The following is a 27,763-nucleotide window of genomic DNA, read 5'->3' on the forward strand; positions in this document are numbered from 1 at the left end:
GGCTGCAGCCCCAGCCCAGCTTCTGCCTGCAAAGCACACATTCAGGCTTCAAAGACATCCACAAAACAAAGTGGAGGTGTCTGCAGCATGAGCAGCCAGTGCCAGGCTAACTTCAGACCAGCTGGAGGAGAACAGTAAAGTGGGGATGCTTCTGCAGGGCACAAAATGAGGGTGTGCACTTCCAGACCCCAAAGGCCTTGTACACCATGGAGTTAAGGGGTAAAATGGAAAGCAAAAAATCAAATCCCTGGTGCTTTTCAGCATTATTATGTATTATATACAAATCTTCATTTCTGCAGGGAGAGAACCAATACAGGGTGCACAGGTCCAGCGCTACCTGCCCTCCCCAGGGTGGCTGCCAGGGCACATTGCTGCAAAAACCTGCATAGTGATGACTGAAAAGTGGAGACACTAGCTAAGCACCAAGTTTCTAGACTGGCTGGGTCAACTTGAAAATGTACTGCTCGTGAAATGTACTGCTCATGAAATCTACACATGTGATTCAAGGACTCATCACTGACCTCAGGACGTCACAACAGGGAAAGAAGAGATGGCCCTAATTAGTGCAATGCCAGAGAAACAGCTGGGGCAGATGCAAGGGCAGCCTTGGGTTTGGGCAGGAAAGGCTTGTGGGAGAGTTTTTCTGAAGCAGCACCACACACATGCCCTCTCCCTTCTATTCTTCCTAAACATCCACCACCAATACTGCACGAGATGATCCAGTCTGACCCAGGATGGCAGAATCATCTCTCATGGGTCACAGCTAGCAATGGTGCTCTTAGACATAAAACATCATCCACAGCAAGAGCAGAACTCTGTCTTTAGTCTTGTTAGTCAAGACATGGTACTTTGCAAGTTTTCATGTGCTTTTCTAAATGCACATGTGGCCAGAATGATACACAATGCCGATACCATACAGAAACCTTACTCAGATGTTTACTTAATGCATGAATTATGCAAACAACAAGGTCTGAAGTCATCTTCTTCTGCATATTCATCTGCCACCAAGGCACCTGCTATGGCCCCCATGGCCACAGCCTAACATGGGGCTCTGCAGTGATGCTCCCTTTGCTGTGAATGAGTAACATCCACACTGGAGCTGTGGGAGCCACTCACCCTCCCCAGGCAAAAAAGGCTTGTGTGTTGAGTTTTGCCCGTTGGATTTTGGGGGTTTTTTTCGATGAAGTTGTGTTACTTTAGAAGATTAAAGCCACATGTTAAAACATCAGCTGACAGGTATAGCTCCCATCCCCCCTGCTCCTTTGACACAATCATGAGATGTTAACACCAGACATCAGTCCTAGAAGACTGTAAAAATTATTGTCTCAGAGCTATTAATACAGCATAGTGTTTGGGGGGGGGGGGGGTCTTTAAAGAGCGTATAGCATTAAACCTCTCACTAGATATTATGGGGATTTCTTAGCCTCTAAAATTATAGTTATGTGCAAATGAGGGGAGGAGGGAGGGAGCTTAATTAAAAATCCATACTTAGCCGGCACAACAGTGTACTTAAGGGCTCTAGAAGAAGCCATTTAAACAGGTAAAATACTGCCCCAAATGCAGAGATGTCTCTTGGATGAAGAGGCCCTTTGTATCTTTGATGTTCTTTAAGTGCCATTCTCTTTACTTTTCTCTTTCCTAACAGCCATAAAGGATATTTTAAATGCAAAATGCATGGGGGACACTCAAGCCACAGGGCTATGGCACAGGCATCCCGAGCAGTGAAACATTCCTGCAACGGACCTTGACAAGGGCAGTGGCCATGCAAAAATCAAAAGAGCCTGTAGAGACCATGGGAGGGGTGAATTTCTAAAGGGCTTTCAGACACCACCAGTGAGACCACAGACAAGTATCCTGTTTTCCTACAGGCTGTGCAAAAGGATAGTCCTCTTTGTGCGAAAAGGCAACTCCCATCCCAACTGTGGTGTGAAGGTACGTGCGGTGTAGGAAAACCCATCCCATACAGCTGTGGCTCTTCTGGGGCAGTGCAGAGTCTGCACGCAGTGAAGCAACATCCCATGGGGAAAAATGCTCAGTCTGAGCTGGTTTAGAAGTTAACTTTTCTCAAGTGCAGTCCACTGCTGTAACAAGACACTCCCTCTCCCTGTCTCAGCAAAACAGGCAAAAGCAACAAACCTACCAAACTCTGATTTAAGTGTTTAATAAAAGGTTTGAGCAAATGCAATTTTCTTGTTATTGAAGCAGACAAAGCATACACTACTCTGAGTTCCCAGCACAGAGCTGAGCTAGATGCCCTCGCCTGCACCAGGAGCCCTGCCAGCACAGCACTTTAGGTAGGACTGGCATTTTATGCTCTTTGCTGACATAACAGCACCAGCAGTCTAGGCCAGGCTTATCTATAAGGTTTAGTGGTAGCTGAATATACTTAGACACAAGAAAACTCTGTAACACCACTACCTACCCGACTTGCACAGTCCAAACATATGACAGCATAAGCTGTAAGGTCAAATACAGCTTCTCAGCCAAACTTGGATACAGCAGTTTGTATCAGGAGAAGGTTTCATGCCTCCCACTCTACTAGAAGTGCTAGTGTGTGAATGAGCCAGCTTACAAAGGAATTCCACTCATTCATTTGCTCTTTGGAAGTGAGTATAACCAGTCCATAAATTATGCATAGCTTCTAAAAGAGTTGGGTCTGAATCAAGAGGGAACACATTCAAATTGAAGCTGATGACTTCACCAGCTTCAAAAATGGGAATAATTACTGAAGAAACGATAAACCACACAGTTCATGTGAGACTGTCCAGGCCAGTGGCAGGATGGGAACCCTCAAATCCAGAAGCCATCTCCCAGACAAAGACTGCCTTCCTCCCACTCAGATACTGGGCAAAGATGGTAAACTTTAGAGTTGAGATTTCTTCTAGTCCAAAGAAAGTCAGGTCAATGCCTCATTTGCATGGCAATTATTCATGTAGACAGAGCTCTTCATTAACATTGCATGTCTGCATAACCCTGGCCCCCACACAGTGGACAGCAACTGTACCGAGGAAGAGGCTGGCATCTAGTCTGACCTGTACCAGCACAACATGCTGAGGTCTTTAGCAGTCCTGAAGAGAAGACGTATGTACAACTGGCACTAAGAGAGTAGCATGTACTCATACCAGTTTCCAAATGCACATCAGTGCAGGAAAGAGGAGGGCCAGGGTGGGCTCTCCACCACCCTCTGCCACCAGTCATTTATGTTGGCATGGACAAACGTGATCAAAAGACACCCATTTTGCCTTGTGTGAGGGTGTTTTGAAGGGCTTCTGCTGATTACATTGAAAACAGTTCCATAAACAGAGAAATAGTTCATGGGAAGTGCCTGATTTTAGAAGCAAAAGGTAAGAGCAGGAATTAGGCTTCTGGGGCGCAGGGAGAGTCATGAAACCTGAATCCCATTGCTGCCCTTTTTATCACCTTCCAGAAGGATCTTGAGCAGCTGGTTTAACCTTTGTGTCCTATAAACTGGGGTACTGATGGTGAGGTCATAGCCTGGAGGTGCTCAAAGACAGCAAAGGTGAAAGGCTTGGGAGCTGGGGAGAGATTTTCTCATTACCTCCACCTTAACAACATATCATAAAGCAGTCATTTACACTCATTCTTCAGAGACTACTCTGGCATCACTTGCAAATCATTGCCCTTGCCCTTCCCGCACAGATCCTACCCAGGACTACCAGCAGGCACCTTTGCAAGGTGCTCTTACACCTTGCTGGAGCTGAGAGATTAGCAATGCATAGCCTGGCCATAGAAATAATAGGAGGAGCAACAGGGCAAATGCCACCAGACAAAATACTGCATGTGTTAAGGTATTAGAAATCCCAGCAGAAAAAAGTCCTCGTGGTTTAATAGAGGAGGTCAGACAGAAGTTAGGTTTGTGTTTTTCAGCATGATTGAGTTATAAATATAGTCATCAGAGGCTCAGGATGCAGGGAGCTCTAGATTGCATTGGGACATGTCACTTCTTCATAAACATGGCCCCATTCTCACCAGCTGTGGCAGGAGACCAGCAGGAGCAGGTGGAGGATAAAAGACAGGAGCTTGCAGGGAAGCCAAGGGGGACAAAGCAATTACAAAGCTATATATCTTTGGCTCTCTTGTGTGTTTTACTCCAGTAACTCAACAAACTTAGAATCTATCATTAAGCTGCACCCATGTCAGAAAAGGGAAGAGCTTCCAGCTCAAGCAGTTCCATCAGGTCATGACAGCAATACATCTCGGATATGCACAGCATACATCTGCTCCCTGCAGCCCACAAACCTGTTTTGTCTGTTCAACAACTCTGGAAGAGATTTTCAAAAGTATTTAGAGGATTTATGGCCACAAGCTCCTTTGAAATGAGCTCTCTGCCTGCAGATGTGGGGCAGGTTGTTGTGTTCTGCTGAAGGTGTTGGCATATTGTGGAGCTTCTGCTGATCGGTCAACAGGATTTATGCTCCTGGAACTCTTGGGTGCATAGAAATCTCCTGCAGGGTAAGGAGATCCTGATCTTCTAGTGAGATCCATGTTGAGGAGTCAGGGTCCAAGACGGTAGAACTTTCCGTCATGTGGATGGCTTTCCATTAGCTCAAATTTGTTGTTGAGAAGCAGATTAATTTAATAGGAACCATAAACAGCCTGAATTGCTATCAGGTTTATAATGTTTATCAGGAGGCAAAGTGTAAGGGGCTTCTAAGGAATATCTGACTTACTAATAGCAAATGTACCAATAGCCATACAATGAGTGATCTCATGGTATGGCTTTCAGTTTACCACTTATCACCACTCACCCTTTTCCTAGGCAGAATGCTGCAGTTCTAACAGAGAAATAGTTTACCCAAAGAGTTGGAGAGATTAGATGTACGGATAGGCGTTGGATGTATACAGATAAAACAGGTGATTCATTTAACAGGTCACTTCTGGAAGACAGAGGTGGCTGGATACTCTCCCCCTGCCTCTCCCACATCCTCCAGTTACAGGGATGCACAAAAAGGAGAAGCTCAGAAATGGAGACCCAAGCAGCTGGTCCCTGTGGTCAGCACACATGGCAGTTTCCAGCCACCCAGCTGTGCAGCCGGCAGCTGCAGCTATGAACTGGACAGTGCATGGCTCTGTCCCCTACCCATCTTACCCTTGTCAGCTGTGAAGCAGTGAGGGCTGAAGCATGTTGCCCTATCCTAGGGGAGATCTGGTACAAAAATATCCTTGCCAAAAAGAAACCTACATTTTCTGCTATTACTCCCTTCTGGCACTTGTTCCTGTGTGCTGACTAACAATTAGAAAGCAGAAGCATAAGGAGAAGTCAGAAAAAAGAAATCAGTACTGACAGTATCCTCAGTATGGGAAGAAGTTTCTTGCACTCAAACAAAACTTAAAGTTTAATCGCTTGCTCATTATTGAACAGGAATATACGTCCTTAATTCACTCTATCACTCCCAGTTAGAAATGACATTAATGCCTCTCCTGTTGGCATGACAAGAATATTCTATGAAAAGGTGATCAATTTTTATTTAAACAGTAATACAGAAGATTTCAGAGTAGCCCAAAATCTTCATTCACAGTAAATCCTAGTTGCAAATCAGCAACCAAATCTCAAGCCAGCAGCTCAGACACTCAAGGAGACCAAATGCCAAGAGACGTGATTGTATATGGAGATACCAGCAAAACCAGTGAAGCCACCACAAAGCCAGAGAACACAATCAGGTGCTGAATGCCCTCTTGTTTGACTTCCACTAATATTGTATAATTATATTGCTACAAGACAAGAATTTCCAATTGTCAGCAACTTGGAAAGTGCTTAAGATGGTGATATTCTTCTGCCTGGGTAGGGTGTGCCTGAAGGTGATCTTTTAAAAGCAGCTACTTTAAGCGTTAGTTAAATGGCACCCAGGGATTTGTTTGACAGAGGTGTCATGTTTAGTCTTATGCATGTATCAATAAAACTGGTACCATATGTGCAAGTTGGTTGGCAACACTGGACCTCTGAGACAATCGAGGTTTCCAGTATTTCCAGTAACAAACTCATTTCTCTGGTCAAACCCACTGCAGGCTCCCAACCTCTTATTTCCAAGCTACTGTTCAAACATTTCTTCTCTGGAGAACACACTGCAGGCACCTCAGTATCACAGTTTGGCTTTTATTTGTACATGCACTTCCCCCAAAATATACATCAACATGGAGCAGGAAAGTGGTGGTGGTCAAGGTTTAAGTATTTGCTCTTTCTACAGTGTGTTTATCCAACACTTTTCAGCAGATGCTTTCAGAGAACTTTGCAACCTGTTCTGTCTTGGCAGTCACAGGAAGGTTATTTGTGGGTGAGAGAGAGAAAATCACTGCCCCAGGCGTTCTGAGGACAGCCAGAGTCACCCTGGATATCCCAATCTTTTGCATATGGCGGTGCCAGTTCCTCCAAAAGCCTGTGCATTACGGCTTAAAAGTGTACTTTATAAGGTTATTTGCCTTGGCCCAGCATCTGTTTCACTTGGAGCATGGGATGCTCCTTTTATGGCAGGGAAGCATCTGGGCAGAAGAGGCGCTGGTAGATGTGTATTAGGATGGGATTTATCTCTGGATGAGTCACCTGATAAACCCAATCCCTAACTTAGCATGAGAGACAGATTTAACACTCCCAAATGAAATGTTAGTGCAGAAACAATCCCCTGTAACATCCGCATCATAAATAATTTACTTTCCTTCCAAGCATTGGGGAAGATTAATGAACAGTTTTTTGAAAAAATAAAAAAAATCAAGTTAAAACATTTGCAGGCTCCGGTGTCAGTGCAGTAACAAGCAGCAAGCGTAAACACTGCAAGGACTGTATCCATTTAGGAGTGACCAGGAGACCACACAGTGCATAAGAGGCAGCAATGAGCAGAGCTGTCCTTTCTATTAAGGGGCCACTTTGAGTTTCCATTTGGAGCCAGGAGAGGTGGGGGATTCACTGGCCGAGTTCAAGACACCCATTATTTGTTATTGTGAACTTTTCAAAATGAAGAGATTAAAATAGGTCCAAAGTGTTTCTCTGACAAATGTTAGATGTCACCCACAAGATTTATAGCACTTCTCTTCCCCTCCAAAAGCTTTTAGTTCAGTGGCAGAGGTTACCAAGTGCTTGTCCAATGGCTGCCCACTTTACAGTCATAGCACTGGCCAGAGAGCAATCCAAAGTTTCCATAATGAGTTATAGCACTTTCAGCTTACCATCATCGTTTGTCCTATATCCATTATTGTCCTGAGAGATCAATCTTGTTGATGCAAATGGTCCTGGCAGCTGGCGTGTCAGCGTTTCACACCTGGCAGCAGCCCTGCCCCACAGACAGGGCAAGAGCGGGGACAGTGCCCAGGTGACGTCCTCATTGACATGACTGCTCTGTGAAATCTGAAAGAGATGGCCTTCCTTAATAATGGTGCTCTGCAAAGCGTTTTTTTGTGAGGGTTTCTGCTCTGTCTTTGAGATCACTATGCTATGGTGCAGTGTGAGGGGTTGCTCTCTCCTTCTGAGTGTTGCTGCAATGTCTCAAAATAGCTTTGTCTCCTCTTTTCCTCTTTTCGGCCCCACATCACCTTCTCCCTGCTCTTCTCTCCTCCTTTCAGGGAACAGAAAGGATCAGACCAATGGGAACTCATTCACAAGGATTGTGCATAAGAAACTGGGCGCTATGCTCCCAGGGCAGGACAGAGCTGGTAGGATTGAGACATGGGAGGAGAGCTGCTGACACACAAAGCTGACACCCATCATGGTCAGATTCAGCCCCTGCAAAGCCACAAAGCCAGAGGTGTCCAACAGCCTTGAACAGGACTCCTCTCTCCCTGTTTCGCCTAAGTCCACACACACTGCAACTCCCTTCACCAATCACAGCCTTCAAGTTGTATCCAGAGGATAACATAACTACCACTACTACTACAAAAAAGACAATCTTACTTTTTATTCCTAGTTCAGGTTTAAAGTGATTGTAATGATGCCTTATCAGGCTACCTAAAAACAGAGGCCAAACAAAATTAAGGGAATAAAAAGCAGTTATATTTATTGAAGGGGCTTCAGGTACATTTCAGGCAGACAAAGCGCCCTCAGGGGCTACACCCAAAACAGATGATGGGTCACAGCTTTTCACATTTTTGTGTTTAGTCCATTTGCATATTGGGGGTTAATCTTCCAATTACAGCTTCAGGTAATGAAGTAATTTACCCCAAGTTTGCTCCCCCCAACTCACTTTTGTTTACATTTCTCAGGGCCTGAGACAGTGAGATGTCTATGATTCCCAGGCCTAGAGAGGAATTGTTTTGTCTGACCAGAATAGGAAAGCAGTAACTAACACTCTATGTGGAGTTTAGAGTTATACAGTAAAGAATTACAGGATAACAAATACATGAAAATTATAAAAGCTAAAATCCTAAGGCATCAGTAGGATTCAGAATAGCATCCAACAAACCATGCTGCAGAAACAAGTCAGGCCATACACACCAACAGTGCACCAGCTGCCTGCAGCAAGTGCGCCTGCCAAAGGGACATCAGGAAAAGAAAATCAGGGTTACAGTGGGTACAGAAGGTACTACAGGGTGCAACGGGAGATGGCCGACTTCCCTAGGCATGGCTGGTCTCTATAATTACCCCGCTACCTGGAATTTCATGCATCCCTTAGTTAACGCATACTTATGTTCACATTACAGACTGCATGGGCTATCCACATGTTTGCATCCATAATGATGCTTTGAGTATTCTCACATCCCTTTTTTTCCTTTCCCCACACCCCCTGACATCAGGGTGATATGTTCAGCAGTACAATCAAATAGGAATAATAGTCCACCCCCACCACCAAACTGATTGTGCTGACCTACTTGTCCAAATAACCTCAGCTGATGGACCAGCTTTCCAAAAATCATTTGAAAAGTGAACCACCACTACGTAAATCACAGCCTCCCAGCTACTTCAGGGTTGACTGGACACTAACAGGTTGGCTGTGTTTCCAAGATGAAGAACTTAATCACCCCACTGCTAGTCTTTGTAATTACAACAGTTATGAATCTTACTCCTTACCAAGCTCTTTCAAGTCCAGACCCTGTATTTGACTAACCTCATCAGCACACAGCCCCACCAGACACTATGGGAGGTAATTTCTTTTAACCAAGCAATAAATCAGGTGTTTGCCTCAAGTACAGCTCAAAAGCTTGACTCTCCTAGGTGTGGGTGAAGACTCTCTGCCCAACACTGCTGACGGTGGAGTGCAGGGCCAAGGCAAAAATGGTGCCTCTAAGTTTGCACAAATTTGAGACCAGGTTGTTCATCATCCAGTGGAGGGCTCAGAGCCACAGAGGGGATGAAAGTGGGGTGCTGGGTCCAGACTTGCCAGTAGAAGTTTTTGAGTCAGGTTTGGAGATGGGGATGTCCATGATGTGACAATTTAGAGTACAGGTGTACCAGCCCTCACCCCACCCCTAACCCAAACCCTAAGGAGTACCCCTAAAGACATGCCTGTCTCCCTGAGAGCAGGTGCAGGCAGGAACTGTTATGCAGGACAATGCCAGAAGGCCTGAGATGTGCAGACACTATCAGGCTAGGGCCAGGCAGGAAGCGATAGTGGGGAGCAGGATCCAGCAGGGCTGGGGATAACGGGGGTTTCCCGCCCCACCCACCCTGGGATTCCCTGTCTCTCCACAGCCGGTGGAAGTGCTCCTGATTTCCCTCTCGAGGCGGCGGTTGGTAAGGCTTCGTGCCTTTTGCCACCGCAAAGAGTTCGGCTCTGTCAGCCTCTGCCCTGTCTCAGGGCCACGTTTAGGGTAGGCAGGGAACAACTGTGGATGTACCTGTCCTGCGTGCGGGACAGCTCTTGGGACCCTAACGGTGCAGAGCGTCCCCGGCTGCAAGGTCTAGGGCTCTGAAGAAGCAGGGTTCAGAAGAGGGGAGGAGTTTATAGTGACACACAGAGGCTGAGGCAGGGCTTGAGAGGTAAAGGACTCAAGGGCTCGAGAGCACACAGTGAAAATCAGCGGTACAGCCTAGGATACAAGTCAGAGTACAGGTGTACCAGCCCTCATTGAACTGCTACAAACACTGTGCTTCCCTGAGAGCAGGTGCAGGCAGCAATCCTAATGCAGGACAATGCCAGAAGTCCTGAGAGGTGCAGGCAGTAACCCTAAGGCTAGGGCTAGGCAGTAAGGGACAGAGCCGGGGCAGACTCCACAAGGTTTGGGTTTAAAGGTGATGTCCACCCTGCGATCCCTGCCCTGCTACAACCGGGGAAGCTCACACCCCCAATGGAGGCCATGGTGGGTGGGCTCAGTGCCAATACTGCTTGTAAGACCTTGGCAGTGCGAGTGTCAGCCTCTGAGCGCAGCAGAGGCATGCTGCCTGAGGACCCAGGCACGCTTAGGAGACGGTGAGTAGTAGAATTGTTGGGTTTTCGTCGATGGACTGCTAAGATCACGCATTCATGTTTGGTTTTCTTTGTTGTAGCTGACTAAGAGACAACAGCCCGACGACAGCAGGAATTTCCCTGAGGGAGAGACGGCCTTCTTCGGCACTCAACGTGGATTTGCATCCCCAGATGTCCCAGAGATAACTGGAGGGCTACGACTCACAGAGGGGATGAAAGAGGGGGGTGGGGTCAGGGGTCCCCGGGAGGGAATCTTGAGTCAGGTTTGGAGACGGGGATGTCCAAGATGTGACCCCTTAGGCTGCATAAAGGGAAAATCACATCTTTGATCACAATGCTGAGGTGTGCAGGGCAGAGCAGTCCCAGGGTGTGTCTTGTCACTTGTTTGTTGTGCACTCTGTGTCTTTTGGGTGTCTCGTCTTTCATGTCTTCTGCCTTAGCCCTTTGAGGGGCCTATCAAAAATCCTGGCATCGGTCTTAGCATTTCTGCTCTCTGCGTTCCTTGGCCAGGTGCCTTTGTCTCAGCTGCTGGGACACGCATCGGAATCCATCTGTCTTCAAAAGCATCCAGTCCGATGGATGCTTTTTCAGGTCTTGTTCTGAGCTCTATCGACAGCTGTGCACAGCAATGATCCATTCCAGCGGGTTAGGTCTTGTAAGAACGCAAAGAGAGGTAGAGGATTCTGACCGTAGGATTCTTGAGGTGGTGTGTGCAAGCTGCTTATGGCCTAAGGGAGAGGGATTTCTCACAAGGACAGGTAGTGAGATGGACAAAGGGATTGGCCTCAGGATGAAGGGAGGCAGGTTTTGATTAAATATCAGAAAGAAATTGTTCCCTGTGAGGGTGATGGAGCCCTGGCACAGGTTACCCAGAGAAGCTGTGGCTTCCCCTGCATCCCTGGCAGTGTCCAGGGCCAGGTTGGACGCTAGGGCTTGGAGCAGCCTGGGCTAGTGGAAGGTGTCCCTGCCATGGTCAGGGGGTGGTATGGGATGAGCTTGGAGGTCCCTTCCACAATTTAGTGATTCTGATGGTCTTGCTGAGGTCAGTCAGCCTGAGGAGCTGCTGCAAATTCAGGCTGCAAGTTGAGTGATCCTAATCTACACTGTGTAAAGCAAGAATAAATGCTTTAAAAAATTCTAATGCATAATTTGGTTTTTTTTAGGAAAGGCATGGGGAGAGGTACTTCTTTTTATTTTCTTCTGAATAAATGTTATTCCTTACTTAGAGCATGGTAGGAACCCTGTTCTGCTCTGGCTGCTGAAAGACACCTGGCAGCATCTCCAGGTGCACCTCCAGGCATCTCGACTCCGAGAGAGATTTGTTCTGTTTCCATATTGACTCTGTTGAAAGGCAAATGCAGAATGTTTTTATTTATTTAAAATTTTTATTTATTTAAATTTTGGTCTTTATTTTTATTATGTACTTATTTAAACTTTTGTCTCTGAAAGCAAAGCGTTGATCTCCTGACTTCCCTGCTATTCAGTATCTACTGAACTGGGCACACATTTTCCTAAGCTAATGAGAAACCTCCCTGTGATTCTGTAATTTGCAAAGAAGCAGTATTAAGTCAATTTTCTTTTTCTTGTCTCCATAACTTTAGCTTGACTCATGCTCAATGACAGGAATGACTCAAGAACTGTGTGTGGTGACTTGTTAGTTTGGTGGGGTTTTTTTGCCAGTTCAGGGCTAAAAGATGATCTAAGAAAAGGCTTTTTTTGCAGCATTACATAAGTGCTTTTGCATGAGGTGTTGAAGATCAGTTGTTTTACAACTTCAAAGGGAGGTAAAGCAAACCAGGCTGATGGCCACACTCCTTTAAGCAAGGCTTGGTATGTATTTGAGCAATTATTTGAGCAGGTTTTTGGTGTTAATGCTGCTATTTGGCTTGCATTTGCTTTTCTGTGCATTCGACTAATTGTCAGTGTTTCTCATACAGTGTGAGTGTTCCACCTAGTGTTTTAAAATAAAAGCAAGCAGTTGTGGTATAAAGCAAGAATAATTTCAAAAAGTGGGTTGGGTTTTGGGTTTGTTTTTCCCACAAGTTAAAAGCAGAAGCAGACACTCCTCCCCCTGCTGGAGCTGATGGGTCCATTCCCCGCTCTGCTCTCACAAACCCTTCAGCCCCGCTGCCAAACCCAGCACGGCTGCAGATCTGCAACACAACAGCACTTTATCCCCGGCCCTGGCCCCGGCCCCGGCCCCGCTCTGAGGGACCGCGGCTCTGCTCGAGCCCCCGGCCCCGGCCCCGGCCCCGGCCCCGCGCTGAGGGCCCGGGACTCCGCCCGATTCCCCTGCCCCCGGCCCCGGCCCCGGCCCCGGCCCCGCGCTGAGGGCCCGGGGCTCCGCCCGATTCCCCGGCCCCCGGCCCCGGCCCCGGCCGCGCTCCCTCGGCGCCGGTCCGGGCTCCGCCCCGGCTCCGAGACCGGCCCAGCCCCGGCCCGCCCCGACGTCCCCGTGGCAGGTTTGTGTTCGGTTTGTGTCTGAGAAGTGGGATCTCTGCCGGAGCGGTGCTGTTGGGAAGAAAGTAAATCTGCTCCGGGGATCTCTGATAAAAGGCTAAGTTTCCATGAGGGGGAGTATTTATAAACGGTTTCCGTCCTTCTCCGTAATTCAGGGTGTTTGGAGATAGCCTGAGATTGTCAGCTAAGTCACAAACAAGCCAACCAGTCGCTTGATCTCTCAATGAATGTTTGAAACACTTCCACAGAAAGACAAGGTAGTAATGATTCCAAAGAAAAAATTGTAAATGAAGGGTAACGATTGCTGGGGAATTTCCTTAGGAATTATGGGTCTCAGGCATATGGACTTTTGGAGGTGGAATCCCAGTTTCAGCCTTGGGCACCTGCAGGAGAAGAGGGATCCTTATCCATAGCAAGGAAAGCCCGGTGCCCCAGCGTGTCAGGTGCAGACAAAGTGTCGGGGATGAGCAGCAACTCCGCTCTGCCCCTGCCCTCACTCGGAGTGGCAGCAGCTGCAAGGTGAGAGCTGTCACAGGATGGTGAGGGGACAGAGCATCCCCAGGTGTGAGATGAAAACGATGAGAGGAGAACAGAGCAGGCAAAGGTGTGAGCTGTCAGGATAATGAGGGAACAGACCAGCTGCAGGTGTAAGTTTTCAGGGTGATGAGGGGGCGGTTCCTGCCGGGAACGGTTTAACAGAGGAGCCTCAGTTCAGTTTTCTATCGAGCTATGGAGGGTGAGGAATTCATGTTGAGTTTCTAAGTGTGGGGGTTTTTTTGCAGTAGCAGGGAAAGCCTCTTACAGCGCCTGCAGAAGCAGGGGGATGTGGAGTGTTTCTTTGTGCCAGACAGCAGCGGCGGGTAAGCCGGTGTGGAGTTGTAGGGGGGATTTTTCTCCTTTTCGGCTTTGCTTTGCTAGTCTCTTCCTGGTGCTCCCAGGAGAAAAAGGGGCTATGAAAGCAAAAGAGTTCAAATTGAGTGGCGAAACTCTTCTTCCGTTGCTGTCTGTGTTTAAACTGAGAGGGATTTCTTTTCACCTCGATTTTTAATAGGTAGGGGTACTTATATGTGGTTTTTATTCACTATTACTTTCTTTGGTAATATGTGATATTTTAATAGATTTTTTTGGCATTATTTATTACACGTAATTTGGTTTTTGGGTGAGGATAACTTTATGTGTGGGTTTGTACTTGAGGCAGAATTAAATAGCTTTCTTTGATAGGTTTCCGCTGTGCGTTATTGGGGTTTTGTTCATTGGGTATAGGGATTCAGATCAGGTAGGGCTACCTTGGCTGGTTAAACTTTGGGTGTTTTGTTAGATGAAGCTTTTAATTTTTTTTTTGAGTTTTTTTCTGTATAATGGTTTTAAAGTGGCTATTAATAACTTTTTGTGTAGCTTTATTTTACTTGGAGATGGTATATGATGAAGGATATGGTCTATTTATTTCATGTTAGGTATATTAGTTTATATGTGGATTAGGTTGTTTTTAAACTGAGTTTTGTTGTTGAAATTTTTTTTTGGTGGGGTGTTATGTTTTCCAAGGATCTGTTTCCTGAGGATTATGGTGATGTAATTGGTTGTAGTGTGAGGTATAGGGGAGGGTTTTATTTATTTGGTGGTGGCTTTTATCATGGTGTGTAGTGGTTTTTTGGTGGATTTGAGGTAATGTGCAGTAGTTAGTTTTTTAAGGTTTCCTAATAGTTATAATCAGATCGTTGTTTATTGTGTGGGAGGGGTTTTATTTATTTAGCTTGTTTGGCTATAGTGTGTGTTCTATAGTTATGGATAATTTGGGAGTTGTTGTTTATAGTTGAATGGATCTTTTAGTTTTAGGATGGGGGTTTCTGGGAATATATTTTGGAGGTTTTTTGAGGGGATTAGCCATAGGAGTTATTTTTATTGTAATTGGACTGAGAGAAATAATAGTTGGCTTTTTTTTGGTGGACTATTTTTTGTGTTTTCTTTTCTAGAATTCATATATTTGTGTGGTCAGGGCAGTGGCGCTTCTGGGGCAACTCTAAACATCCATTATTGTTTGTGTGTTTTAGGTGGTCCACTGGTATTGTGATGAGACCCCCTCACTGACTGGCCAACAGATCTGCTGAGATCATGCATTGATGTTTGGTTTTCTTTATGATACCTGACTAAAACACAGCAGGGAATTCTGAGAGGCAGATGTGGCCTTATTTGGCACATGATGTGGATTCCTCTCATCCCTAAACATCCCAAAGATACGAAGAGGGCTCGGGGCCACAGAGGGGATGAAAGGGGAGTGCTGGGGCAGGGGTCACTGGGAGGGGTTTTTCAGTCAGATTTGCAGATGGGGATGTCCAAGATGTGACCCCTTAGGCTGCATAAAGGGAAGATCTCACGGTGCTGTGGTGCACGGGGCAGAGCAGTCCCAGGGTATGTTGTGTCACTTGTCCGTTGTGCACTCTGTGTCTTCTGAGTGTCTCGTGGGGTGTGTGCTTTGCCTTTGCCCTTTAAGGGGCCCATTGGAAATGCCAGACATTGTTCTTAACATCTCCTTGTTCCTTGGCCAGGTGCTGATGCTGTTGAACCTTGTGCTTGGACACTCATCAGAATCCATCTCTCTTCAGAATCATCCAGTCCGATGCCTTTTCAGGTCTTGTTCTGAGCTGTATTGACAGCCGTGCACCGCCCTGATCCATTCCGGCGGGTTAGGTCTTGTGAGAATGCGAAGACAGGTAGAGGATTCTGATGTAGGATTCTCGGGCATCTGTGTCTGGGACAAGTCATCCTGTTGGCATCTTGTTCCTGCAGGGTTCTCTGAGCCTGGCCAGCTCACCATCCATCTTACCTCGGTCATCTCATTCCGAGTTCTCTGGACCCTCAGGGTCATTCTTCTTGCCCAGAGTTTTCTGTCCCTGTTGTGTCCCCTCGTTTGTCCTGTGCTGTGTCACGGGTGTTGGTGTGTGTTTGGCCCGGAGCTGCTCTGCCTTGCTGCTCAGTCTGGGTGTAGGGGTAATAGGGTAACGGCCCCGGGGCTTGAAATTTATGATGTGGGGTGTAGTAGGCCTATAGAGGATATCTCTAGATTGCCACAAGATGTCTGGAGCTGTCAAGGTACCTTGCAGCCCTTTGACATGTGTCCTCTCTTTCAGATGCAGATGGATTAAATCCATGGCAGAGCACCCCATCCCTGGTGAGGGGGCTCCCCTGAGAAGGTCAGTCCCTGTTTGTGTTTGCAGAGGAGGTGTAAATGGTGGCCGTGTTACAGCTCTGTTCTTTGTCTTTATTTTTAGGAGGCGGAGCTGGATCTCACCAGTCGAGGTGATGTGGGCAAGGTGAGCAGCGACTGGTGGACAGAAGTAGTTGCTATTGCTCAGGTCTTACTTGCTTGTGCAACTCTAAGCATTCACTGTTCTTTCTTTTTTTTTTTTTTTTTTTTTTTTTTTTTTAATTTTAGGTGGTCCCCTTGCCAGATACGCTGGCCCCGGATGCCAGAGGCCAGATGGGTGCAGCATTAAGGTATACTTCAATCAGACTGGAGAGGTTGATGTTTCACAGTAACTCAGCATACAGTTTTTGCTTGTTTTGTTTCTCTGTAGGTGCTGCTGCTGTCCTAGGCATGTGCTAAGGAAAAGAGGGAGCCAGGGAGTTGGCCTTTAGGCAGGGTGACCCATAGGTGAGCAACGTGCTAAGTGTTTTCCTTTTGCTGGGTACACTCTGGGTGGCCTCTGGAGTGGAGTGAAGATCTGAGGGGGAATCGGGACAGCGGTGCAGAGGAGCCCTGTGGATTACTCTTCTGGAGGGGGATAGTCACATTTTCTGTTTTGTGGTCCTAGGTAGTGTGAGGGGATGCGGAGGCAAAGTCTGGATACGGTAGCCCTGAAGCGGACGTAGAGAACGTCTCAACATCCATGGTGCTGACGCGTTCATTTCTGTCACGGATGGATTTTCAGCTCGTGTTCCTAAAGCTAAGTGTTAGGGCCGGCGGTTCGGAAAAGGGGAAAAACCTTTTCATTCCCGGGAGGTGATTTCAAGTTATCTTAGAGGAGAGGGCCCTAGTGGAGTGCTCCCCTCAGGATTAAAGGGAGAGGATTTCTCCTCAGCATCACCGGAGCCTTCGCTGGGCAGGGCAGTTCTAACCCATCTCCATGTTCTAGGGAGCTTCACATTGTTGGCCTTCTTTTAGAGTCCACAGGGTTAGGGTGCAGCAGGGGATTTCTGGCCCAGGAACGTCCTGATAGGAGCAATGCCAGTTGCAAGGTGTAGGGTTAGTAGGGTTCAGCAGGGGGAGTTTACAGTGACGCACGGAGGCTGAAGGAGGGCTTGAGAGGTAAAGGACACAGTGAAACTCAGGGGAACAGGCGAGGATACAAGTCAGAGTACAGGTGTACTGGCCCTCACAGCACTGCTACCAGCACACTTTCCCTGAGAGCAGGTGCAGGCAGCAATCCTAATGCAGGAACACACCAGAAGCTCTGACCTGTGCAGACACTGTCAGGCTAGGGCCAAACAGGAAGCGATAGTGGGGAGCAGGATCCAGCAGGGCTGGGGATAACGGGGGTTTCCCGCCCCACCCACCCTGGGATTCCCTGTCTCTCCGCAGCCGGTGGAAGTGCTCCTGATTTCCCTCTCGAGGCGGCGGTTGGTAAGGCTTCGTGCCTTTTGCCACCGCAAAGAGTTCGGCTCTGTCAGCCTCTGCCCTGTCTCAGGGCCACGTTTCTTAGGGTAGGCAGGGAACAACTGTGGATGTACCTGTCCTGCGTGCGGGACAGCTCTTGGGACCCTAACGGTGCAGAGCGTCCCCGGCTGCAAGGTCTAGGGCTCAAAAGAAGCAGGGTTCAGAAGGGGGGAGGTTACAGTGATGCACACAGAGGCTGAGGTAAAGGACTGAAGGACTAGAGAACACACAGTGAAAATCAGGGGTACAGCCTAGGATACAAGTCAGAGTACAGGCATCCCGGCCCTCACAGCGCTGCTGCCAACACTGTTTCCCTGAGAGCAGCTGCAGGCAGCAATCCTAATGCAAGGCAATGCCAGAAGTCCTGAGAGGTGCAGGCAGTAACCCTAAGCTAGGGCCAGGCAGGAAGTGACAGTGGTGGGGCAGAGTCCACAGGGTTGAGGTTCACCGGGGATGTCCACCCTGCGTTCCTGTCCTGCTCTAACCGGGGATGCTCACAGCCCTAATGGAGGCCACGGTGGGTGGGCTCAGTGCCAGTAATGCCTCTAAGGCTTTGGCGCTGCGAGCGTCAGCCTCCGAGCTCAGCTGAAGCACACACGGGGCCCGAGGACCCGGTCCTGCTTAAGAGACGGTGAGTAGCAGAGCTGCTGGTTTTTGGCTGATGTGCAGCTAAGATTATGCTTTGATATTTGGTTTTCTGTATTGTAGCTGACTATGAGACAGCAGCCCAGTGACAGGAGGAATTTCCCAGAGGCATAGGCGGCCTTCTTTGGGACCCAGCGTGGATTCACCTCCCCAGACATCTGAGAGATAAGTGGAGGGTTCGGAACTAGGGAGGGGATGAAAGCGGGGTGCCAGGGCAGGGGTCAGCGGGAAGGATTTTTTGAGTCGGGTTTGGAGATGGGGATGTCCCAGATGTGACCCCTTAGGCTACATCAAGGGAAAGTCTCATTCTGGATCACAGTGCTGAGGTGTGCAGGGCAGAGCAGTCCCAGGGTGTGTTGTGTCTGTTGTGCACTCTGTGTCTTTTGGGTGTCTTGTCTTTTCCTTTAGTCCTTTCAGGGGCCTGTCAAAACCTCTGGCATCAGTCTTAGCATTTCTGATCTCTGTGCTCCTCAGCCAGGTGCCTTTGTCTCAGCTGCTCGGGCACTCATCAGAATCCATCTCTCTACACAAGCATCCAGTCCGATGCCTTTTCAGGTCTTGTTCTGAGCTGTACTGACAGCCGTGCACCGCCCTGATCCATTCCGGCGGGTTAGGTCTTGTGAGAATGCAAAGACAGGTCGAGGATTCTGACTGTAGGATTCTCGGGCATCCATCTCTGCATTTCTTAGGATAAGTCGTCCCGATGGCATCTTGTTCCTGCAGGGTTCTCTGAGCCTGACCAGCTCACCTTCCATCTTACCTCGGTCATCTCATTCCGAGTTCTCTGGACCCTCAGGGTCATTCTTCTTGCCCAGAGTTTTCTGTCCCTGTTGTGTCCCCTCGTTTGTCCTGTGCTGTGTCACGGGTGTTGGTGTGTGTTTGGCCCGGAGCTGCTCTGCCTTGCTGCTCAGTCTGGGTGTAGAAGTAATAGGATGAGTCCCGGGGACTTGCATTTTGTGATGTGGGGATGTGGGGTGTAGTTAGACTGTAGAGGGTATTCCTAGATTGCCACAAGATGTGTGGAGCTCTCAAGGTATCCTGCAGCACTCTGACTTTTGTCCAAACTTTCTTTCAGATGCAGAGAGATGAAATCTGTGGCAGAGCCCCCCATCCTGGGTGAGGGGCTCCCCTGAGAAGGTCAGTCACTGTTTTGATTTGCAGGGGAGGTGTAAATGATGGCTGTGTTACATCTCTGTTCTTTGTCTTTATTTTTAGGTGGTAAAGCTGGATCTCAGCAGTCAAGCTGACGTGGGCGAGGTGAGCAGCGATGGGTGGACAGAAGCAGTTGCTATTGTTCAAGCCTCACTCGCTGGTGCAACTCTAAGCCTCCGTTATTGTGTGTTTTAGGGAGTCCACTCGCAGGAGGCCGAGCTCCCCTCTCACCAACCGGACGACAGACCCGGGTCACCTCACCCGTGAGCCCTCCGGGAGCATTCCAGGAGTCTGTGATGGAGCCTTGATCTTCTCCTTGTGAAGGCCCCATCCAGGTAGGCTTGGATAACGGGCGAGGAGTTGAGGTGAGTCAGGGAGGAGAAGGAGGGATGGTCCCCTCAAGTTCCAGCACTGCCACGTCACCTTGTCTGCTCTTTACCCAGGCAGACCCTGCGACGCCGGCGTTGGCCTCTGAGCGCAGCTGAAGCACGGGGCCGAGGACACAGGTAATCTTAGGAGACAGTGAGTAGCAGAATTGCTGGTTTCTGGCTGATGGGCTGCCAAGATTATGCTTTGATGTTTGGTTTTCTTTATTGTAGCAGTGTAGGAGACAACAGCCCAGCAACAGCAGGAATTTCCCTGAGGGAGAGGCGGCCTTCTTTGCCACCCAGTGTGGATTCACCTCCCTAGCCGTCCGAGAGATAAGTGGAGGGCTCGGAGCCAGGGAGGGCTTGAAAGCGGGGTGTGGGATCAGGGGCCACCGGGAGGGATTTTTTGAGTCATTTTTGGTGACAGGGATGTCCAAGATGTGACCCCTTAGGCTACATGAAGGGAAAGTCTCATTCTGGATCAGAGTGCCGAGGTGTGCCGGGCAGAGCAGTCCTGGTGTGTGTTGTGTCACTTGTCTGTTGTGCACTCTGTCTGTTTGGTGTCTTGTCTTTTCCTTTTGTCCTTTGAGGGGCCTATCAAAACCCCTGGCATCAGTCTTAGCATTTCTGATCTCTGTGCTCCTCAGCCAGGTGCCTTTGTCTCAGCTGCTCGGACACTCATCAGAATCCATCTCTCTTCACAAGCATCCAGTCCGATGCCTTTTCAGGTCTTGTTCTGAGCTGTACTGACAGCCGTGCACCGCCCTGATCCATTCCGGCGGGTTAGATTTTGTGAGAATGCAAAGACAGGTCGAGGATTCTGACCGTAGGATTCTCGGGCATCCATCTCTGCATTTCTTGGGATAAGTCATCCCGATGGCATCTTGTTCCTGCAGGGTTCTCTGAGCCTGGCCAGCTCACCATCCATCTTACCTCAGTCATCTCATTCCGAGTTCTCTGGACCCTCAGGGTCATTCTTCTTGCCCAGAGTTTTCTGTCCCTGTTGTGTCCCCTCGTTTGTCCTGTGCTGTGTCACGGGTGTTGGTGTGTGTTTGGCCCGGAGCTGCTCTGCCTTGCTGCTCAGTCTGGGTGTAGAAGTAATAGGATGAGTCCCGGGGACTTGCATTTTGTGATGTGGGGATGTGGGGTGTAGGTAGACTGTAGAGGGTATTCCTAGATTGCCACAAGATGTGTGGAGCTGTCAAGGTATCCTGCAGCACTCTGACTTTTGTCCGAACTTTCTTTCAGATGCAGAGAGATGAAATCTGTGGCAGAGCCCCCCAGTCTGGGTGAGGGGCTCCCCTGAGAAGGTCAGTCACTGTTTTGATTTGCAGGGGAGGTGTAAATGATGGCTGTGTTACATCTCTGTTCTTTGTCTTTATTTTTAGGTGGTAAAGCTGGATCTCAGCAGTCAAGCTGACGTGGGCGAGGTGAGCAGTGATGGGTGGACAGAAGCAGTTGCTATTGTTCAAGCCTCACTCGCTGGTGCAACTCTAAGCCTCCGTTATTGTGTGTTTTAGGGAGTCCACTCGCAGGAGGCCGAGCTCCCCTCTCACCAACCGGACGACAGACCCGGGTCACCTCACCCGTGAGCCCTCCGGGAGCATTCCAGGAGTCTGTGATGGAGCCTTGATCTTCTCCTTGTGAAGGCCCCATCCAGGTAGGCTTGGATAACGGGCGAGGAGTTGAGGTGAGTCAGGGAGGAGAAGGAGGGATGGTCCCCTCAAGTTCCAGCGCTGCCACGTCACCTTGTCTGCTCTTTACCCAGGCAGACCCTGCGACGCCGGCGTTGGCCTCTGAGCGCAGCTGAAGCACGGGGCCGAGGACACAGGCAAGCTTAGGAGACAGTGAGTAGCAGAATTGTCGGGTTTTGGGTGATGGGCTGCCAAGATTATGCTTTGATGTTTGGTTTTCTTTATTGTAGCTGTGTAGGAGACAACAGCCCAGGAACAGCAGGAATTTCCCTGAGGGAGAGGCGGCCTTCTTTGGCACCCAGCGTGGATTCACCTCCCTAGACGTCCGAGAGATAAGTGGAGGGCTCGGAGCCAGGGAGGGCTTGAAAGCGGGGTGTGGGATCAGGGGCCACCGGGAGGGATTTTTTGAGTCATTTTTGGTGACAGGGATGTCCAAGAAGTGACCGCTTAGGCTACAGAAAGTCTCATTCTGGATCAGAGTGCCGAGGTGTGCCGGGCAGAGCAGTCCTGGTGTGTGTTGTGTCACTTGTCTGTTGTGCACTCTGTCTGTTTGGTGTCTTGTCTTTTCCTTTTGTCCTTTGAGGGGCCTGTCCAAACCCCTGGCATCAGTCTTAGCATTTCTGATCTCTGTGCTCCTCAGCCAGGTGCCTTTGTCTCAGCTGCTCGGACACTCATCAGAATCCATCTCTCTTCACAAGCATCCAGTCCGATGCCTTTTCAGGTCTTGTTCTGAGCTGTACTGACAGCCGTGCACCGCCCTGATCCATTCGGCGGGTTAGGTCTTGTGAGAATGCAAAGACAGGTCGAGGATTCTGACCGTAGGATTCTCGGGCATCCATCTCTGCATTTCTTGGGATAAGTCATCCCGATGGCATCTTGTTCCTGCAGGGTTCTCTGAGCCTGGCCAGCTCACCTTCCATCTTACCTCGGTCATCTCATTCCGAGTTCTCTGGACCCTCAGGGTCATTCTTCTTGCCAGAGTTTTCTGTCCCTGTTGTGTCCCCTCGTTTGTCCTGTGCTGTGTCACGGGTGTTGGTGTGTGTTTGGCCTGGAGCTGCTCTGCCTTGATGCTCAGTCTGGGTGTGGGGGTAATAGGATAATAGTGCTGGGGGCTTGAAATTTGTGATGTGGGGTGTAGTTAGACTGTAGAGGGTATTCCTAGATTGCCACAAGATGTGTGGAGCTGTCAAGGTATCCTGCAGCACTCTGACTTTTGTCCCAACTTTCTTTCAGATGCAGAGGGATGAAATCCGTGGCAGAGCCCCCCATCCTGGGTGAGGGGCTCCCCTGAGAAGATTGATCGCTATTCAAGGTGAGAGTCACATATTTCACATTTTTTGGCACTCCAGTGCAGGCCACCTGCATTTACAGCTTGAAACAGGTGAGTCCCTTGGTAACCCCCCTGGGCAGCAGCTGGAGCCTGCTCCGGGCTGGGCTGAGGGAGCAAACACTTGTGGCTGACACAGCTCCACACTGGGGGTACTTGGGAAAACACCTGCCTTGTCCTGGATTGTTTTTTTTTTTGAGCTTTTGACAAGGTTTTAGTCATCACCTTGGTAAAAATAAATGGTAAGGACTGAAGACATGAGAGGCTGGCAGGTTATATGCACGAAAGACAACTTTTTTTTTCTTAAATATTTGTGCAACCTATATCTTAATTTTGAGACTCTTTTTTGGTCAACTTTATTGTAAAACCCCCTTATTTTCAAGTTAGCTGCTTCAATAATGAATTTGTTTTACAAATACCCGCTAATGTCCGAAGGTTAAAGCACTAACACCAACATCCCACCTCTTTTATTTTTGCAGCAAAATTTTATCTTTACTAAACTTGAAACTTGATGTTTTTGCAGGTAGTAAGTTAAAGAAGGTGTTTATCTGCCCATCACTGATAGTCAGGGTCATGAAGAAATTGCTCTAGTGTTCTAAAATAAATGCAGATTTTTCGGCCTCTCCCATTCTCTCTGACTAGCAGCATGTGAATTGATTTTTGATCTCCTTTCTGTTGGTGTCTGTGGGTTTTAAGCTGCATGGAGAAGGTGTCTGTGGACATGGCACCCAGGGAATGGTGCTGGGAAGGGCAGGATGGAAAGGAGCTGCTCAGGAATCCAGAGCAGCAGTGGAGTGGGAGCTGGTGCTGCTGCCTCAGTCACACCCTCCTGGACAGTCTGTGCAGTGATAATATTCCTACTTTCCTTCCTGAACCTGGGGTTGGAGGAGAACATGAGTCTTGGCATTGTTGGAAAGGGGAACTCCAGGGAAAAACTGCTGTTTGTGTCCTCAGAGAGCAGTGGGAAGAGCCTGGGAGAAATCCTGGCTGGCTGAGGGATCCTTGTGTCCCCTCAGGAATAAATCCCTGCGTCTCCTCAGCCCTGCTGGTTTGCAGTAGAGTTTGGGCACCTTTCGCTGCAGCTGTGGTTCTTAATAACTGGAAGTCCATGGATTGCTGGGCGATTCCCATAAGTTCTCCTATTTTGTAGGAGCTGCACGGTGAGGTCAGCATTCTGATGGAGGCCCTGGCACAGCTGCCAAGGGCAAGGAACGTGGAGCATCCTGGGGCTTCTCCCACCCGAGTTTCTCCCGGAGCGTGCTGCGTGTCGTGCCGGATGTTTAACCCGGGTTTGGGGTGTTCTCCTGCAGTCCCAGCTCTGACTGCTGCCCCCGAGCCCCGGCCTTGCTCGGTCCCAGCACTGAACCTGGCAGGTGGGTGTGCTTTTCCAGCCCTTTAATCCCACGGGCAATCCCAGATTCCCGGAGCTCCCCGAGGCGCAGCCTGGCCTCCCTCCCTGGGAGCTGCATTTCAGTCTGCCTGGACCAAGGCCATCCTGTTTGAGACTTTATTCCTGTTGCTTTTCCTCTTCCAGGTTGTGGGCAAAAAGGAGAGAGCCAGTAGGAAGTGAAGCCACTGGAAGGCCTTATCCCAGTCCAAGGTTGGATAGGAGTAACTGGACCTGTTGAATTCCCACTTCCCTTTAAATTAGAGCAGAGGAAGCAGATTTTAAATCATCATTCCATGAACTTTCACCAACTTCATGACTCTTGCAAAAGTTTTCAATGTTAGAAATTCCTGAGCTTGTTTTCCAGGCAGGCTTGGATTTGGATGTTATTCCTTCCTTTTATTTGAAGGAATAACTCTGATTTTCTCTCTGATTTTAGTAAGGGAATATTTATTTATTCCAATTTTCCATCCTAATTGGAATTTTTGCACCTTGTAGAGCACATTTCCAAGGAAATTTACCCAATTAATGTTGGTAAATCAGGAATTGTCCAGCACCATCTCCACAAAATTCTGTGAATTCCCAAGAAAACGTTGAAGTATTTATTTGCCATGATTCATCTCTTTGTAAAGTTCAATTTACTGCATTTTTAATTACATAAATGCCATTAAAACCTGAATCCAGGCCTAGCTGCTGTTCCTTGGACACAGGGGGCTGGTTCTTTCCTACCTTGGCACATTTGGGTGTTTGTCCAAAATGAGCTTCCCACTAAAATAGAATTTGTTTCCAAGCAAAAGTGGGAATTGTCTAGAAAACCTTCTGTTCTGGGGGGCACTGGGTTTGTTTCCCTTATTGCTGCATAATTGAGGAAAGCCATGGTGCTTTTTTAGGCAGTGGCAGGAGGTGAAAGCTGCATTTATTTAATTTTGTATTTTATTTCTTGTTATTTTTGTATTTTTATGCTCTTTTGTTGTGGTTTCTCATGTTGCGTTTTGTGGTTTTTCAAAGACTTTTTCTTCTGTTTTTTAATTTTTATATTTTTTTCTTTAGCTATTTATTTACTTGTTAAAACTACTTTTAGTTTTTTATTTTAATTTTTTGTTTAAATTTTTTTTCCACTTTTTTGTTACTTTGAAATTTTTTTCTTTTGGTATTTTAATTTTATTTATTATTTTCTATAGTTTTGGTTTATTTTTTCATGTTTTCTTTGTTCCTTTTTTTTTTCCCCATACTCTTTCTTCCCCCGGGCGCCTGGGGGTTTGGCTGTTGGCAAGAAAGATGAGAAATGACCTCCGTGCCCGCTGGACGTCGGGATGTCATAGAGAGCGCAGTGGGCAAAAGCTCTGTATTTTCTGCTCCATAAAACTCCTGAAGGGAGAAAGCTGTGACCACCGTGGTGCCGTTTTTTCCTTCCCAGCCCCGACCAGGTCTCCTCCTACCCGTGCACAGTGTTACCAGCAGCAGCCTGCTGTCCAGGCTGTCGAGGCGCATTTCAGAGGGAGCAATAAAAACAAAGTAGACGTTTTATTTTGAACTCTCCGACCCTGCTTGTTTATTAGCAAAGAACTCCAAAACAAAGCGAACAAAAAAAGAAAACCCACAAACTAAACTCCCCCGCAACCCACCAAAAAAAAACCATAGAGAAAGAGAAAACATGCCCATATAATTTGAATAAAGATTAAAACTTTACCCCTTAGAAAACCAGGCTCATTTAATTCAAATTAATTGTGTTTCTGATGTGTTAGGTTAATGAATTCATCTAGTGTAAAATATCGTTTAAAATATAAACAAACGAATTAAAAAATAATGAAAAAGAAAAATAACAAAAAGTATAGGATATGAAAAATAATATAAATAATAAATACACAATATATTATTACATACTACACGTTTTATAAATATATATAATATACATAATATAAACATCTATAATGTACATAATCATGATATTTCAATGAAATGTATTATTATTTATAACATTACATAATAAATAATAAATTATTTTATATATAACTTTCTATACTTAATATATATAATAAATATAATAGTATAATAAACATAATACATGATGTATAATGTACATAATATAAAAGCTGAATTGTAATGATTAATGTAAATATCAGAATCACAAAGATAAAAAATATTGAAATAGAGCCTGAACGAAAGGCTTTTTTGTTTCGGTCTGGTTGCTGGCAGGGTTCTCGCAGGTGTGCTCGGGGGTCTTTTGGGCCATTTATTCCGGAGGCTGTTCGGAAGGGCATTTCTGGGCACGTTCGTTTATGGCTCCGCTCCGCGCCGCACGCGGCAGTGCTGCCACCCTGTGGGCAGAGAGCGGTAGTGCAGCTGTCCCTCCCGCCCGTCCCGCCTGATCTGTGCGGCAATGCTGCCACCCTGTGGGCAGAGAGCGGTAGTGCAGCTGTCCCTCCCGCCCGTCCCGCCCGATCTGTGCGGCAATGCTGCCACCGTGTGGGCAAACAGCGGTAGTGCAGCTGTCCCTCCCGCCCGTCCCGCCTGATCTGTGCGGCAATGCTGCCATCGTGTGGGCAAAGAGCGGTAGTGCAGCTGTCCCTCCCGCCCGTCCCGCCTGATCTGTGCGGCAATGCTGCCACCCTGTGGGCAAAGAGCGGTAGTGCAGCTGTCCCCCATGACCGTCCCGCCGGAGCCGTGCGGCAGTGCTGCCACCCTGTGGGCAGAGAGCGGTAGTGCAGCTGTCCCCTCCGCCCGTCCCGCCTGATCTGTGCGGCAATGCTGCCACCCTGTGGGCAAAGAGCGGTAGTGCAGCTGTCCCCCCCGCCCGTCCCCGACGCGCGTGGCAGCCCCGCATTGTGAGCTCGGGGGCGGCGCTGCCGCTCGCCCGCAGCTCGGGGCCGAAAGGGAGGGAAAAAGGCAAGGAGCCCGGGCGCGTGGCAGCCGGCTGCCTGCGCGCGCCACCCGGACCCCGGAGCCGTCCGGGCGCGATTTTCCGCGGCGTTTGCGGGTGTGCGGACACAGGATGGGGGCGCAGCGGCGCCGCGGGCGGCAGTCCATTGAGTCAGGCGCTTGTGCGAGCAGCCGAGGGGGCATCTTAGTGGGTTCCACTACCAAGATGGCGGCGAGACGCGAGGCGCCTGACCTTCTTAAAAGGGCGGCCAAAAGGGCGGGAAAAAATAAGGACCCTATAGGCGTTCAGCAAGCTGCCTTCACAAAACCCCGACTACGGCGCCGCCCGGGGGCAATTTTCCGCGGCATTTCCAGGTGTGGGGACACGGGCCGTGTGCTCAGCCGCGCCGCGTCCGGGTTCGGATTCGTCGATTTAGTCAGGCGTCTGTGTAAACACCTGGCAGAGGCCTATGCCAAGCCGCAAAGAACATGGCGGCCGGGACGGAAGTGGCCCCAGGAGCAACCAAGATGGCGGCAAGGGAAAGCGGAAGTCACGCGACACCCCTCAAAAAATGGCGCCGAGGCGCGAGGCGGCTGACCTTCCAAAAAGGGCGGCCAAAAGGGCGGGAAAAAATAAGGACCCTATAGGCGTTTACCCAGACGCCTGCACAAAACCCCGACTACGGCGCTGCCCGGGGGCAATTTTCCGCCGCATTTCCAGGTGTGCCGACACGGGCCGTGTGCTCAGTCGCGACGCGCTTTCGTTCGGATTCGTGGATTTAGTCAGGCGTCTGTGTAAACACCTGCCGGGGGCCTTAGCGGTGCCGCAAAAAAGATGCCGGAGGGACCGGAAGTGGCCTCAGACGCAACC

General features: G+C 48.6%; 4 long non-coding RNA genes across 6 annotated transcripts; all 4 read left to right on the forward strand.

Moving 5' to 3' along the window:
- The first annotated feature begins 12,812 nt into the window (after positions 1-12,812).
- LOC136299166 (uncharacterized) lies at positions 12,813-18,089 on the forward strand. Of its 3 annotated transcripts, XR_010723453.1 has the most exons (8): positions 12,813-13,669; positions 14,858-15,215; positions 15,353-15,517; positions 15,935-15,997; positions 16,076-16,117; positions 16,240-16,301; positions 16,382-16,458; positions 16,619-18,089. It is a non-coding gene; the product is annotated as an uncharacterized lncRNA (long non-coding RNA). The 3 variants fall into 3 exon arrangements; XR_010723452.1 differs by having other exon boundaries at positions 12,813-15,215; XR_010723454.1 differs by lacking the exons at positions 14,858-15,215; positions 15,353-15,517.
- Positions 18,090-18,101: 12 nt separating this feature from the next.
- LOC136299168 (uncharacterized) lies at positions 18,102-20,154 on the forward strand. Its single transcript, XR_010723456.1, has 5 exons — positions 18,102-19,242; positions 19,321-19,362; positions 19,453-19,592; positions 19,701-19,763; positions 19,857-20,154. It is a non-coding gene; the product is annotated as an uncharacterized lncRNA (long non-coding RNA).
- Positions 20,155-20,875: 721 nt separating this feature from the next.
- Positions 20,876-21,280, forward strand: LOC136299170 (uncharacterized). The gene is made up of 3 exons (XR_010723458.1): positions 20,876-20,935; positions 21,014-21,055; positions 21,146-21,280. It is a non-coding gene; the product is annotated as an uncharacterized lncRNA (long non-coding RNA).
- Positions 21,281-22,130: 850 nt separating this feature from the next.
- Positions 22,131-25,895, forward strand: LOC136299167 (uncharacterized). The gene is made up of 4 exons (XR_010723455.1): positions 22,131-22,631; positions 23,797-24,019; positions 24,181-24,246; positions 25,312-25,895. It is a non-coding gene; the product is annotated as an uncharacterized lncRNA (long non-coding RNA).
- Positions 25,896-27,763: the final 1,868 nt, after the last annotated feature.

This window comes from Chamaea fasciata, unplaced genomic scaffold (assembly GCF_029207755.1).
Source record: "Chamaea fasciata isolate MVZ Bird 193981 ecotype frontalis unplaced genomic scaffold, bChaFas1.0.hap1 SCAF_19, whole genome shotgun sequence".
Lineage (NCBI taxonomy): Eukaryota > Metazoa > Chordata > Aves > Passeriformes > Sylviidae > Chamaea > Chamaea fasciata.